The sequence below is a fragment of the Eumetopias jubatus genome, unplaced genomic scaffold (genome assembly GCF_037043125.1).
Source record: "Eumetopias jubatus isolate StellerSeaLion01/CBP00866 unplaced genomic scaffold, mEumJub1_p1.0 scaffold_13, whole genome shotgun sequence".
NCBI classification, from domain to species: Eukaryota; Metazoa; Chordata; class Mammalia; order Carnivora; family Otariidae; genus Eumetopias; species Eumetopias jubatus.
In genome coordinates, this window is record NW_028274819.1 from 106769517 (window position 1) to 106779078 (window position 9562).

The 9562-nt window shown below is 40.1% G+C and overlaps 1 long non-coding RNA gene across 1 annotated transcript in view; it reads right to left on the bottom strand.

Moving 5' to 3' along the window:
• Positions 1 to 5948, bottom strand: part of LOC148162698 (uncharacterized) — a 56863-nt gene extending 50915 nt beyond the window's left edge. Inside the window, exon 1 of the long non-coding RNA XR_015766618.1 lies at positions 5899 to 5948. This is a non-coding gene — a long non-coding RNA (uncharacterized LOC148162698). The remainder of the gene's footprint in view (positions 1 to 5898) is intronic.
• Positions 5949 to 9562: the final 3614 nt, after the last annotated feature.

Below are 9562 nucleotides of genomic sequence, written 5' to 3' on the forward strand. Positions count from 1 at the left end.
CCAGCATCTTGAGAGAGGAGCAGAGAATGAAACTCCCCACTAAATCTTGGTTTTCACCTCCACCTTCAACCATGTCTGCCTTTGTGGACCAGATCTTCCCTCTTCTGAATTCTCTCCATAGTCAATAGCCTGCCTTCTGCTGGAATTGGGGAGGAGAACTCATGTGCCTACATGAACTGGGGGGCCAGGGGTTTGGGGGATCTAGTGTTGTCTGCTCCAGACTTGTCATCATTCTTCCTTTTCCAGTCCCAATTTCTGCTCTCCCAGGGTCTTTTAGCTTTTTGCATTACCCTCTACGAGCCCTTGGGTTTCAGCTTTCTCTGTTTTGCTGTCAGCTACCATCCATTCCATGACTCCAGTCTTCCAAAATGTGGTTTGCATGCCTGAGATCTCATCTCCCTTTATGTATTTGAGGGTGTAAACTTTAAAAGGATTCCTTTTTCAGAAAGGAACAGATAAATGTGTGCTCCATCTACTGCATTTACCTGGCAGTCAGCTGCAAGTCTATTCATGCTTTAAAAATAATATAAAAAAGCCTGTTCATGAATTTTATAGGTTTCCCCACGGACCTTTGTCTTTATACTTGAAGTCAGAATCCTTATTTGGTGTATCTTAGATCTCCAGCATTTATTCTAACCATAATCTTTTTGCAAAATTTTGAATTACTACATAACAAAAATCAAAGTCATTAGTTATATCTTTCAAAGAGTATAAAAGAGTTAATAATTTTGTCTCTTATTTTATGGAATTTATATTTTCAACAGTAAGATACAAGGTGGGTTTTCTGGAAAGTTTAATAATCTCTGAGGACATGGAAGAAGAGATTCAAGGTATAAGTCATATGCTGGGAATCACATGGATGGTTACAACATTAAATATTGCCTTAGAAGGTTTGTGGAAAAGCAGAGAGGCATGTTACTTTGTAGATGAAAAAAAAAAGAAAAAACAACAGAGGAAAGGAAAGGTTAAATGCCTTAGCAAAAAATCATATTTTAGTGTTTATGGGGCTGGGATTTAAAAACCTTTGTTTTCAAACATCTAGTTTAGTGCCTTTTCTTCTTGACCCAGATAAACATTCTGCTTACACACCTATTTAAAGAGCCCCAGTGGGAAGACCGTACTAGGTTTCAACAGAATTTATTTCACATGCCTGGCTAAAATATAAAAATTCCATGCTTTTAACCAAGAATTGCTTACTTTTCTTAAATAGCTACTGTAAGTCATCCCTAGAGAAGTCATTTTTCATCACAGGCACACAATTCTACTGTAAAAGGGATTACCATTTTCATGAATATGTTTTTTCCTGAACTGACCAATTAGTACATAAATGCATATAGCTATTAAATCTATCTTTATAGGAATGAATAGCACACTCTATATCTCAGAAGGTTAGCCTGGACTATAACTTGAGCAAATCCTCTTGAGACCAGGGCTGTGCAGAATATATTATTTATGGTTTTCCCCTCTCTGCTAATATGCTGCCTTTTAAGGAGTTCATATAAGGAATTTGAGGATGATAGGTACTATAAAAATGCAGGGTTGCTATCAGTACTAGAAAAAAATAAATATGAATCCTTTTCTGATTGTACTACTATGGATTTATCAGATGTTGTGCCTTTTGGTGTCTGGATTACCTTGATTCTGAGAACATTTCCTACTGATATCGTATCTTCTATCTGTCTTATAAAAATTAGTTAAAATCTGTTTTACTTAATCTTCTTCCTACAATTTTTTGTACTTTCTTTTAACCTACATTTCATATTTAGAAAATAACGCTCGTTTCATACCCTTTCCTCCTCTGCCCAGTCGCTCCAAAATCCCCTGTTCTGTCAAGAATCCTTTATCTACCATCTGAATGTGGAACTTACTCTTTCCTTGCATGGAAAGTTAAATTTTTTTTTAGTTATTATTTTTAGCATATGACTAATAAATCTTCCCTAGAGCAGTACTGTTCTCATTGTTTTTGTCACTTTTCACAATAAAATCTTAGAAGGCATCACCTATAGTCATTTAAATCTGTTTTTAAGGCTTCTATTGTATCTGAACAAATGGGTTTTCAGGTCTAGCCTATATTCTAGTTCTGCTCCAGAGCTAGGGTCATTGAGTTTCCACCTGCATGCTCAGTCTTGCTTGTCTTGTGGACTCAACACTGAGTCACCCAGCCACCAGGCTGACTTTACAGGGACATTTTGGGACTCGTGGCTGAGTTCCTCTATCATTCCCAAGTCCCAATTCCTCCTCCATGTGTCTGAATCCTGGTAACTGGGTGTCTCTTTGTCCTTAAAATCCACTCCATCTCAAGTGCTCTAAGACATATTCCTGACATTCTCCCCTGATCCTTATCTATCCAGTGGTGGTTTCTATCTAGTATCCCAGTGTACTCCCAGACTGAGACCCTGCGAGTTTTTCTGCCAGGTCACCTCCTAGGAATGGAGCTGGTTCTTAAACATCAGCTGGGTGGCTAGGCCTGACCCCAGCTCTCCATCAGGATGAATGCTGTGTCATTCACCCCAGACATCCGATTCCTACGTACACCTACATGCTGGGAGCTCCATTATTCTGTTGAGAATATTTCTTTCTCTAGATTGAATTTTTTTTTTTTTAAATTGCTGTATCTCTTGAACACTTCACATGGCTCATTAAAGGAAAGAGAGGTAGAAATGAAGATAGAAAGGAAGGAAATCAATGTTTATTGCATACATTTTATTTGACTCAAAAGCTGCTAGGCACTGTCATGTACCATTAATGAACTCTTGTTCCCACAAGAATTTTGTGAAATAGCTATTGTTTCCATTTCACAGGTTAAAAAAAAAAAAAAGGAGAAAAGGGGGGAAAAAGCCCAAAATGAGCAACTTGACTCAGCAGTGAGTAAGAAGCTGACCCAGGAATCAAACCTGGGTCTTTTGCTTCTGAATATCTGTGATGTTCTCAGCATACCAGGCTGCAACCTGCCATTTGGCCAATTTAAGTTTTATATTCTGCACATCCCTGCTTCTCTGTTCTATGTTATTTGATGTTCGCTATTAGGGAGAATGAAGACAATGTAGAAAACGTGATTATAGGTGACGAAATGGAAAGTCAGTCTCATTATTTTATAGTCACAACACATGTTGATAAGTTTTGGTGATGATGACACGGAACACATGCATTCGATAGGGAGGACAAGACATCACTTAACTGCTAATGGTTAGAAAGTAGGAAGACATCTTTTAGAGTTGCTCAGCACGAATACTCAAGAGAGTATTTTAATTATGGTACGGGTTTCTAAATTATTTCCCTTGGACCATTAAGAAAGATACAAATCATTAAGCATGATTAATGGAATCCACAAAATTCTCAAAGAAGAGCAACAACTCTGTTGACTGACATTTATTTTAAATAAAAGGAAGTGTCTGTAATTGCAAAACCTGAATTAAAATGCCATCAGCAGCATTAATAAACATCAGTCCTGTTCTTCCTTTTCACTAATGCTAGTGTTTATTCATTAACTTATGAAGATCTTAGGGAAATTAATTGGGGGGTATCTAAATGAGAGACTATGGAAAGTCTCATGGAATGTCCTCCAGCAAAGGCAACACCCTTTTGACCAGTGCTAATTAAAACAGTAAGACAGACTCTCTTGCTTTCTCTTCTCTGGTGTCTGCTGTGGGTCTGGTCATTCCTGAGTCTTTCCCAAGTGGACAATGGGTGAAATGGAGTCAGGGGATTTTTTCACATTACATCAAAATCACTCTCAATTCATCCAAGTTTTAATCAGAAAACTAGTTAATTTAGAGGGAGAAATATGAAAAAAATATTTTTTGATGTACCTATTGTGTATGATGGGGAGGGTCATGTTTAGATGAAAACAGTTACTGGTAGGTAAAGTTTTTGTTTGTTTTTATATGAAACAGACATACCTGGGATCATTTGAAAGGTCAAAGAACTCCTGAAAAGTGGGTTTTATAAATGTGATGACTTTTGCAATCTAGCCATTGGTGGAGTGGACATGTGATGACTTTTGCAATCTACCCCTTGGTGCAGTGGACACCTAAATATTTTTCGAATGAATGAGACCACATGGGTCAGAGGACAGTCTTAATAATTGAATTAACTTTGTAATTAGGTTTATGTTCATGCCAGTTTGCTCTGGGGTAGCTTCAGAATCTAACCTGAATCCAAAGTGACCTCCGGATAGCCTCTGGCCTGATGCTGGGTGTGTCCTGGTCTCTTCCAGATCATTTGGCCAAGGGGTTTGGTAGGGCCTCTTGGAATAACTTTTGTCTGCTCTCAATTCCATTGATAAACTTGAACAAGGGGAGGGGAAATGGAAGCCTGAAGGGTGAGTTATACAGATCTTTTCCCAGGGACATTCTGCTAAATGTTAGAATTTCTTCATGGGATGGAAGGAGACTAGGGAAAACTAGGAACAGTGCACCCAGGGACAATGTAAAAACAAGTTCTTCTTTCTTGGCAAAAGTAAAAAGAGATAATTTATATAAGAGGAGCTAACAAAGAGCCTGAACATGGAGCAGATATTTAATAAATATTAGTTCCTTTCCTTTTCCTTCTTGACAAAGTATGCCTGGAATATCTTTTTGGTGGTAGTGTGTGAGAGTGTGTGTGTGTGTGTGTGTGTGTGTGTGTGTGTGTGTGTGTGTGTGTTTGGAGGAGGATGCTAGGTAAGGAGAGAATGAAATAATTATATTCCCAAAATGGCATAGGTGATAGGAGAATACACGGACTATATATTTGGTGCCATCCTCACAATCTCTTCTAACCCCACTTTGGGGATTAACTAGGCAAGCCACACATACCTCCTTCCTAGAGAAACTCGTAAAGGAAGATATGATTCTGCCTTTGAGTGTCACAGTAGGCATTTGAAGACCCCAGCAGAGATAATGGCTTTGGGAAGAGGGCTGAACTGCAAGAGCCTGGATCTTCTAAATGTCAAGGGTAGGATGTTGACCTAAATATCCTAAATATCCAGTGGTGTTGCAGAATTGATGGTAAGTCAGGACAAGTAAGTAAAGATTCCCCAAGCTGGGGGACTGAGGAGCACATTATACAAAAGGCAAGAAAAAGAGATGCTGGTGGGCGTCTCTCACCAAAGGACAGCTTCCGGAGCCGAGCAGAGGTGGGGGATGGATGATGGACACCTCCTGTATGCTCAGAGATCTGGAAAACAGACCTGGAAATTGGCATGTGACCTAAATCCCGAGTCACCAAGGCATGGAAGCAGTAGAGCACCCCAATTCTCCCAGGCCCATGGGCCGTGAAGAAGGTACAAATACTAGCGAGCACAGAGAGCTGGTGGAGCTGAGCAAGTCCCACATCCGGGAGGAGGATGTGCTATGAATGGATATCCGAGCATGTCATGTCGGACTGCCCTTTCCCAGCACATGCCTCCCAAGGCAGATGAGCTTGACTAACCTTCAAACCCAGCCCTCCCAGGACTCACTGCAATCCATGATGCTATATTATCTTCCAGCACTTCAAATTAACCTCCAGGAAAAGAGGGCTAAGGGAAAGAAGAATCCTTAACTGACAAGGTTTACCACCAGGTGGAATGGGGCCATGAAATAGAAACTCCATTTAGTTATATATAAAAAAAAAAAGAAAATGTTTCATACACATTTGAGTGTGCACAGTTTAAAAAATATATACAAATATGTGCAAATGTGTAAGAGCTGGATAGCCTTGGGGGCACATTTGAGAATGGAGGAGAAAATCAGAATTTTGTTTCTTCTTCAGCACTGAAGAAAAGTTAAGAGGGCCAAATGTCAAACAGTAGGAGATAGTGGGCCCTGGGCCACTTTGGAGGGCTCCTGCCTCATCTAAACACAAAAGCATCTGAAAAACACTGAGTGGGTTAAATTATACCTGGGGCCATTTTTAAAATAAGAGAATGTTTCTTACCGTCTCAGAGGCTGTGTCCTGACTCACATATTTCAGATGGCTCTGTTCACCATTTTTCATAAAGACAAAATAAGCCCCTAGTGCTATAAAACTCCTCTCCTGAATCTGCCTTCTCATACTTGACCTGAAACTATTTTTCTCATCCTTTGTAATAGAAACTGTTTCCCCTATGGTTTCACAGCTTTTTTTTTTTTTTTTAGTTGAAACTGTGGCTGTTTCTGGCAGGAAGCCCACCTTGGGTGGGGCTTCAGAGCAGAACGGGTCCGACAGGAGACCTCAGGGCAACAAGAATGCTTCACTTGATAAAAGTGAAACATGACCTAACCACACACTAAGATAAAGGAAAACCGCAAGAGAAGATTAACATCTCTCAAAGGCCATGGGATTTCAGCCAGTTAAACATTATTATTTTCTTTCCAATGCATTGATTTCATTTTCATGCTAGTACAAATTTCTTTCTTGCCCTTTATAAAACAATTTCAGCAAAAATACATCACTCTCCAACCTGTCAGATGATTTCTCCAGAGGAGGTATGTTTTGGTGCAAACAGCCCTGGGATAAGAGAGGGATCAAGGTCCTGCGCTCAGTGTCACCCCTTATGAGATTTGGGGGCAAATTCCCCTGTGTATTAGTCTGCTCTGCCTGTCATAACAAAATACCATAGATGGGTGGCTTGAACAACAAAAATGAATTTTCTCACAGTTTGGAAGGCTGGAAGTCTGAGGTAAGGGTGCCAGCATGGTTAGCCTCTGGTGAGAGCTTTCTTTGGCCTCGTAGAGGCCACCTTCTTGCTGTGTGCTCACAGGGCGGAGAGGGAGAAAGGTCTCTCTTCCTCTTCTCATAAGGCCACCAGTCCCATCAGATTAGGACTCTACCCTTATGGCCTTATTTAACCATAATTACCTCTTAAAAACCCTATATTCAAATACAGTCACATTGGGGATTAAAGCTTCAACATAGGAAATTGGGGCAGGGGAGGGTATACAATTCAGTCCGTAGCACCTTGTATCTTAGTTTCTTCATCTAAAATGAGCTCAAAGAGTAAAAGAGCAAATGAGATAATTAATGTATATGAAAATTCTTTGCAAATTATAAAATCCTATGTGAATGGAAGATATTAATTAATTAATAAAAATAATAATATGGAAGAAAAACCCCGTCAGTAGAAAGGCCAATATATTTCTGATTTCTGAGTCAGGACATTTGAAAAATCCCTTAACCGCATACCTCGCCATAGGCAAATTGGAACAGCAAAGTCCTAAAACAGACGACCTCAATGAATGTGTAATCATTTTAACTGATAATGAAATATTTGTTCTTGTCTAAGCAATTAGCTTCAGGATACCTAATAATTACATCCCGCCTCCCTTCTAAATTGCATTCCACATGTGAATATTGAATTACTATCCTAATAACGTTTAAATATCACTAATAACCCCAGTCAACACATCTGAAAACCTTCCGCAGCGGCCTGCACTTACATTAAGTGTCTGATTTATGTAAATAATAGCAAAAATTAAAAGCTTTTCCATTTTAATCTCCTTAACTATTATTTATTATTTTTGAATACTGGCAATATAACTGGTGCTGTGTTACATAAGAAAAATATTACACCAGCCTGAAGACTTGTGATTTAATCAGAAGAGCAAACAGTTCAAGTAGTTTTGAAGCATGGTTGTTAGACTCTGTAGCTTTCCTTCTTTGGGGTGTTAGCTATTTTTAGAGCTGCTTCACCACAGTGCCCTCAGCAACTATGACTGGCGATCACACAGGGCATTGCTATTTTTGAAGAGCTATACTCAGATCCACTGACTTCCTGTTTCTGTGTTAGTCAGTATGGTAATAGGGGACAGACATTCTTCTCAAAGAAAGGATCTCCCCCTCCCCTGGAATCCAAGGGAACAATTCCTCCCCAAGCATGGGACATTCTGATCTCTCATTCTGTAGAGACAACTGACCATATTTACAATAATAACAATAATAACAATGAACAATAAAAAACAGTAGTTTTTAAGCTGAAGTTCATGACTGGCTTCATGGGATCTGTAAACTCCATATAAGTTAGCCTTCAATGGTCTCTCAAAAGGTCCATGACTAAAAAGGTCTGAAGTCACAGAAATAAATGTTGGTTAATTGTGTACTTCTTAAGTTAAGAAGTTAAGAACACAGTTAAGAAGTGCATACTTCTTTCCCATAGGACTTTTCTTTAATATATCGTGTTGTTAATGGTGATATTACAAAAGAAAACTAAAGCATACTCTTATGCTATCATAAGAGATAGGTAAGTCACTATGCTTAATGACATGGAGAATACAAATGTGAACAAAGCATGTGGCCCTTACATCCTCAGGGTCATACAGTCTTACAGAAGAATTAAGAAATTTATAAAAACAACAGTAAAACAAAGCGGACGTAAAAAGGCCACAGAGTAGTCATAAAGGAATTCTTTTTTTTTTTTTTATTTGAAAGAGAAAGAGAGACAGACAGAGAGCAAGCGAGTGCACAAGCAGGGGGTAGGGGCAGAGGGAGAGGGAGAAGCAGGCTCCCTGCTGAGCAGGGGGCTTGATGCCAGGACCCCAGGATCACAACCTGAGTGGGGATCAGGACCTGAGCCAATGGCAGATGCTTAACTGACTGAGCCACGCAGGTGCCCCGGCATAAAGGAATTCTTAAGGAAACTGTCAATGAGATTAAACTCCATGGAGGAAGTAGTATTTGGACTGGGCTTTGAAAAAAATATGGAATTTCACCAGGGATAATTCAGGGAAGAACATTCTAAACAGGAGGAGTAGCTTAAATAAATGTGGGGGAGGGAAAGCAAGAGGTGAATTTAGACTATTGATTTGGGGAGCAGTGGGAAAGAACATCGTCAATTATTGGGTCTCTTGGCTCACAGGGTAACTTAAAATGTCATTTAGAAGGGAGAAAAGGAAATTAAAAATCTGTCGCAATAGTCCAGACCAAAAAGGAATGGCGCCCGAAGTCAGACATGATCTTTGGGATAGGAAATCAGGGTGGGGATGCATGTTCTATGTAGGTTCTAGCAGTAAATATCTAAGAGAACCATGAGGCAGGGAAGGGGACCGGGGACACATGGGGCTTAACGCGTGTGAAACGTATCACAAGCTATGGCATTGGGAGTGTAATTTTTATGGAGGGGGTTGAATTTGATCCCATAGGTATAAAATGATCAGTTTTGTGATCATTAACCACTCTCTCTAACCTCAATAGGCTGCTTTAATTAACCCTTCCACTGTAGGAGTGTGATGAGGGTTCTCTTGTTTTTGAGAAAGAAGACACTGGGTTTTAAAGATCTCTTACAACACCTGAGAAGAGCCATACACACCCAAACACAAGGCCAAGCTTTGTTCCTCAGCAGAAGTCAGTGATGGTCACCAATGTGGGTGAGGAAGAAGAAGAGGAAGGTGCAGGCAATAATAATGCTTAAGGTCACTGGTCCATGGTGACTCAGCCAAGCCTCGAGACGCAGGTTCGCTGGGATCTCCCCAGTGAGAGGCTGATGAACCTGTTGAGGGAGGCTGTGTGGGAGAGGAGAGAGGGAGGAAGATCCTTTGGGAGGATACACCTCAGAGAGGAGGGAGGAAGTTTTGGGGTAATGAAAGCAGCCTGAGAAGATAACAGAGAGGAGAGGATCACATCATGG